Raw genomic sequence first — 6,075 nt, 5'->3', positions numbered from 1 at the left:
GTTGGATGACTTGATGATTAAAATTTCTTTTTTGAATTCTTCCATGTACCTCTTCACTCTCGCTTACTCTGCTGGAGTTGTACATTAACCAACTTGCTTTTGATGAAAGCATACATTTTTGAGGTTCTATACTGATTAGAAATTTGAATATATGTAGATGTTCCAACAATGCCAGAAACCATATGCATCTCCAAAATATTTGCATTCTTTCTTTTATTTGTAATACTGTATTTATGGGTTATTGGCCCATACTCTTCAAGGTTTAATAATAATATTAATAACAATATGATCAACGGGTTTAGAAATATTATCTGACAATATGTTGGGATCACAATTTGTCCAGAAAGGTTGCCTGCCTTTGAAAGAATGTGAAAATTATGATTTTGATGTAGAATTCAGCGATTCCGGCTAGGAATTCACGGCTTGGCATGATTTTCAAGCTACTTGGATTGAGCTTGACTTGATTTCAAGTCAAGTTCAAGTAAAGGAGTATTTTTTCAATCTCATTCAAGTATTTATTTATCAAGTACTTGGATCATATCAAGCTACTTGATTTTCAGCAGTTTAATTGTAGATAGTTATAAATCATAACAAAATAAAAAATGATAAAAAATAAAGTTTCTTAATATTGAGAAACCTCCAGGCTTTTTTTAATTCAATAATTTTCCATTCAGGATCTAAGACACATGAGGCATCTTATAGATTTGTCGCCTAACCTATTGCAGGTTTTTGTAACTGTGAGAGCAGCTCTGGAAAATTGTCTTTCAACAGGAGCTGAAGATGATGTGGTTAAAATTTCCGATAAAAAGCCAAGTTTGGAAAGATATTCTTGAAACTACTAAAATCTACCAATATATTTCATAGAAATGTGAGAAAACTACTAATAAAGTCACACTGGCGAATGCTTCAGTCTCTCGGCGTTCGAGGAATCCCCTTATTTAGTCTAAGCGCGCACGAAATTCCAAAAATATATGCCGTGCGACGCGTGTATATCAAGCTCAAGTAATATGAAGTAGCTCGATATCAAACCAAGCAATAAATAGCTAAAATCAAGTAAGTCAAGCTCAAGTTGGTAATTTTTCACGAGCTTGATTTTCAAGTCAAGTAGTTGGTTAAAATGTCAAGCTACTTGGCATGATGAATCCTTAATTCCGACATCCAAAAATCAGATTTCAATTTAAATGAAATAAACAATTTGGTACAGTTCTGTGGTCTCCAAAGACACGAAAGGAAGTATGAATGAACGAGAGTTCAAAAGCTCCAGACTTGTCAGACAGTACTTTCCTCATAATAAAAAGCCTTTCAATACTTGTTGAATCTTTCGAAAATCATTTCGATGAAGTAATCAATTGGTGTCCAATAGTTTATTACTTAAGTTCATTCTGATAGTCTACCTAAGAAATAATACCTTTGGTATGAACATCCTGGTTGTACAATATCGAATGAAAGAATCCTTGAAATTGTTTATTAGGAATTATTTCATTTCAGACTATTTCGTTATTGTGTTCAATAGATAATTGGTTACACTTAATCGTCAATATAGAAATGGTAGAAAAGATTAAATTTTGGATTGGAAATTTCATGAGAAATTTTATATTATTTGCCCATCAATGGAACTAATATCTGAAATTCCATAACTCCAAAATGATTCCTAGCTTTAAGAACTCATGGATGTTTCATGACTGAAATGATAAATCTTAGCACAAGCTATATACGGGAAATTATTTTTCTCTAATTCTGTGGTTATTCCGTTCATTCTTCCACATCTTGTAGAACAAAATCGTGCGAGAAACGCACAGTTTTCATGGTTATATTTTATTATTATATGTTGGTACTCCAAACTTTCCGCCACGGCTTTATCTGTCAATTCATCAATTTGCCTTAAAGAGATCAGTTCTGGCAACCAACATTTTTCAATGCAAAAATCACTAAATGATATTTATGGAAATATTTCATTAATTTCAATAAAAATGCAATGAATTAGAGAAAATAATGTATAATACTCGTACAGAAGGCTCATTCTACCACTCGTTCATTCAAAAACTCGCCACTTCGTGGCTCGTTTTTGAATTTTGAACTCGTGGAAGAATATCAATGCCTTCTGCACTTGTTTTATGAATAACTATTCCGAAACTGCGTGTGTTCAGCTGAAAAAATGTTTGATATTGGAAAGTCAGAATTTTTTTTCATTTCACAACTATTTTATCGTATCCATCTTAAATAATGTATATAATGTATACCTAATGTATATTATTTTCTATCAATAGTGTTTACTGTCCACTATTTAAATTGTTAAACATTTGAAACAATAGACAATTTTTGCTCATCATCAAGGATTCTTGGTGTTCAAGATGACCTTTGATCTCTCACATCCACACCTTACAGTATTATTATTTTCTGCACAATTTCCTCATATAAGAGGTATGTCCAATTATCCATCGATTGAAGATGGGCTAAGTACCAACTTTCCTTTGAAATTTATATTGATATTTTACGTAATTGTTTTTATGTTCTTGTGTATGTCATCGCACAAATATAGGTATACAAACATTTGGATCTTAAATTATCAATCATGTTATCTTCCATTGAATTTCAATTCAGAATTCATTATACTCTATGTATTGTTAATTAACTCTATTTCCTATATGTATATGCAGAAAGCAATTAGTGTATCAATAAAAGTATGAGATTAAACCAATAAATCCAACAGCTATTAGGTATTAATGAATGATATATTTGGCCAATTGAAAAGTCCCCGGTCTGATGCACAGATGGTGGTGCTAGTATTGAATCCATATGATTTTTGATTTTACCAACCTTCAAACAATAAGTGTCAAATTTTGACAGCAGTCCGACCATTAGTTTGTGAGATATTGCATTGTGAGTGTAACTACTTTTGTTATTTGGAAAAAAAGAGGTGTTTAAGTGCAATAAACCTGAATTTTTGCGTCGTTATGTGACATGGCTCCATCATTTCAATCCGGAGTCCAATCGACAGTCAGCTGAGTGGACTGCACACGATGAACCGAATCCAAAGCGAGGAAAAACACAACAGTCAGCTGGCAAGGTTATGACATCAGTATTCTGGGATGCGCAAGGTATAATATTCATTGATTACCTCAAAAAGGGCCAGACCATCAACAGCGATTATTATATAGCGTTATTGGATCGTTTAAGAGATGAAATCGTTAATAAACATTTGAAGAGAAAAAAGGTGCTGTTTCATCAAGAAAATGCGCCGTGTCACAAATCAATGAAAACAATGGCATAATTGCATGAATTGGGCTTCGAATTGCTTCTGCATCCACCGTATTCGCCAAATTTGGCCCCCAGCGACTTTTTTCTATTATCAGACCTCAAAAGAATGCTCGCTGGAAAGAAATTTAGCGCCAATGAAGATGTAATCGCCGAAACTGATGCCTATTTTGAATCGAAAGACAAATCGTACTAAAAATATGGTATTGAAAAGTTGGAAGATCGCTATAATCGCTGTATCGCCTTCGAATGCAACTATGTTGAATAATAAAATCGAATTTTGCCTAAAAAAATGTGTTTTACTATGGTAGAGCAGGGACTTTTCAATTGACCTGTTATCTACTCGTATAAAATCCAAATTCAATCATGAAATTCAACTATCAAATTTCCATTCAGGTCCTTTTCAAGATTATAAATATTATTCCAAATGTTTTTAAAACTTTCTTTATAATAGAATACACGAAAGATTGAGATATAAGCAGATTCAGCCTTTGCTGAGTATTTACTTCAAGAATCAAGATCAGCATCCAATATAGTAATGATAATTCTAGATGAAGAATTTCATTCTGGTTGTTCGAAACACAATTATTTGCGAAAATTGAGCCCAGTATATTCAAATTTTAAATATCTAATTGCATTAAGTATGCAATACCGTAATTTCGCAAAAAATAGTCCATTACAAAGCTGCAGCATGCCACAAATCTTCCATGTGTGATGAAATTTGAGTGTTTTTCGCGTGACAATGGTCGACTTTCCCAAGTAAACTGAATAAAAGATAAATGGTGTTTAATTTTAATTTCAGGAGAACATTCGAGAACGTCCTTCTTCCCAACAACAATTCTCGACTAGACGTACACGATTTCCTACCGTTTAACTGAAGAAATGCATTAATTGCTGGATATTAAGGTAGGTAGCAACAATAGTATTATGCATAATACCAACATAGCATGTAATTAGTCCATTACTTCCTTCGCGGTTACCATTTCATCGTTTAATTGAGGATCCATATCATCTAATGGTACCATCGTCAGGAAACGATGAAGACGTTAGATATTTCGTGAACAGTTGGATTTGATATTGCGATATACTTTGAAGGTATTATTGGGCGTAATGGTTTGAATCGAGATTTCGATTATTTGAACCTGTGTGTTGACCAATCTGATGCCTTACATAATGAAGGGTGTTCCAATAATTGTTTTATTTTGATATGAAAAATGGGTATATTTCGAGAAATCAATGGATGTTTATTTATTTGTGAAGAGGAACGTATGCCATTACGATGGAAAACGATATGAGCCAAATGGCCATGGCTACAGTTGCAGCACCATGTCCTTTTTATGATCAATTTGCACATTTTCGGTCTATGTCCTCGAAGACTTCATGAATTCCATTTAAAGACTGGAATCGATTGTGAAGTATTGGCATAGACCTCAAAGTAATAAACATAGATAGAAGGAGTATATGTCATTTTCACTAAGCAAATTTTGTGCCCAACATGAACTATCAAATTTGACATGAAGCGCGCGGAAATGAAAACATATCAGTGATACGATATTTCAGTCAATTCGCAAGTTTCTCCACAAAGAACGCACTTCTTATGTCCCATAGCGAATCAACGTTTCATATTAACTCAAAATATATTGAAATAAATACCTAAATATATCAGAAATTCAGAAAACAAACTTCAAGCGCGCCAAACGACGTGGAACAACCGATGACACTAGGAGAGCAAAAGTTACCACCTTGGATTTCAGCAGGTAGATACAGAAAATAATAAATATTCTGCTTATTATTAATTCGACAATTAGTGAAAATATCGGATTCCAAATATTCAAATTTACATATTTAGTCGGGAATCACTCAAATAAATATCTTTCATTCAATATAATATGCATTCATAACGATATAGTAAAATTGTGGATTTGAAAATTTATCACAATCCGACAACGTAATCTAAACATGTTGGCGACATGTAAAAATTTCGTAAACTCCCTCTATCTATGTTCATTACTCTATGGCATAGACCTTATTCTTCATATGATTCCTAAAAAATAGTCTAATATAGTTAAATCACAAGATCTCAGTGGCCAATTGTGATCACCTCTTCGATACATAACACGTCCAGGAAACTTTTCTAGCAAAGTTGCGATTGTTTCGTTGCTTGTTTGGCACGTAGCTTCGTCTTGTTGAGAATAAACCTCCACATCAATTTCTTCCAATTCCGGCCATAAAAATTATCAATAATAGCTCGTAACAGGTGCACCAGCCTCATTTTCGAATAAGTAAGGTCAATCAGAATTGCCAGACAGAAGTGAAGCTGTAGCAGAACATGTAGCCAGAGATCAAGAAAATAAGTGGACTAAACGTTTGTTGGAATAGAGACCAAGAGAACAAAAACGGAATAGAGGTAGACCACAGAGACGTTGGGTGGATGATATAACCGACGAAATTGGAAAGAAGAGGATGAGAGAAGATCAGGACAGAAGAATGTGGAAAACAAAAGAGGCCTATGTCTAGGAGTGGGCTATGAGAGGCTTCTGATGATGATTATGAAGGTCAATAATACCACCAGCCCAAAAACCGCTATAACACGTTGAGGATGTAAAGGCTTTTCAACAACCATTATTGGATTTTCCTTGGAACAAGCTTTTAGCTTCCAAAAAGATTAATAAGAAGGAGATTCTTAGATTTCCCGAGCCCCAAATGTGACAATTCTTCTCTTTAACGTAGCCTCCAAGGTAAAATTGGACCTCATTACTGAAGATGATTTTGCCATGAAAATCCAGATCCTTTTGATGCATTTCAAGGGCACAATAAGCG

The sequence above is a fragment of the Harmonia axyridis genome, chromosome 4, assembly GCF_914767665.1.
Source record: "Harmonia axyridis chromosome 4, icHarAxyr1.1, whole genome shotgun sequence".
Taxonomy (NCBI): Eukaryota; Metazoa; Arthropoda; class Insecta; order Coleoptera; family Coccinellidae; genus Harmonia; species Harmonia axyridis.
The sequence above is the reverse complement of the archived record's forward strand: the minus strand, read 5'-3'. Positions refer to the sequence as shown.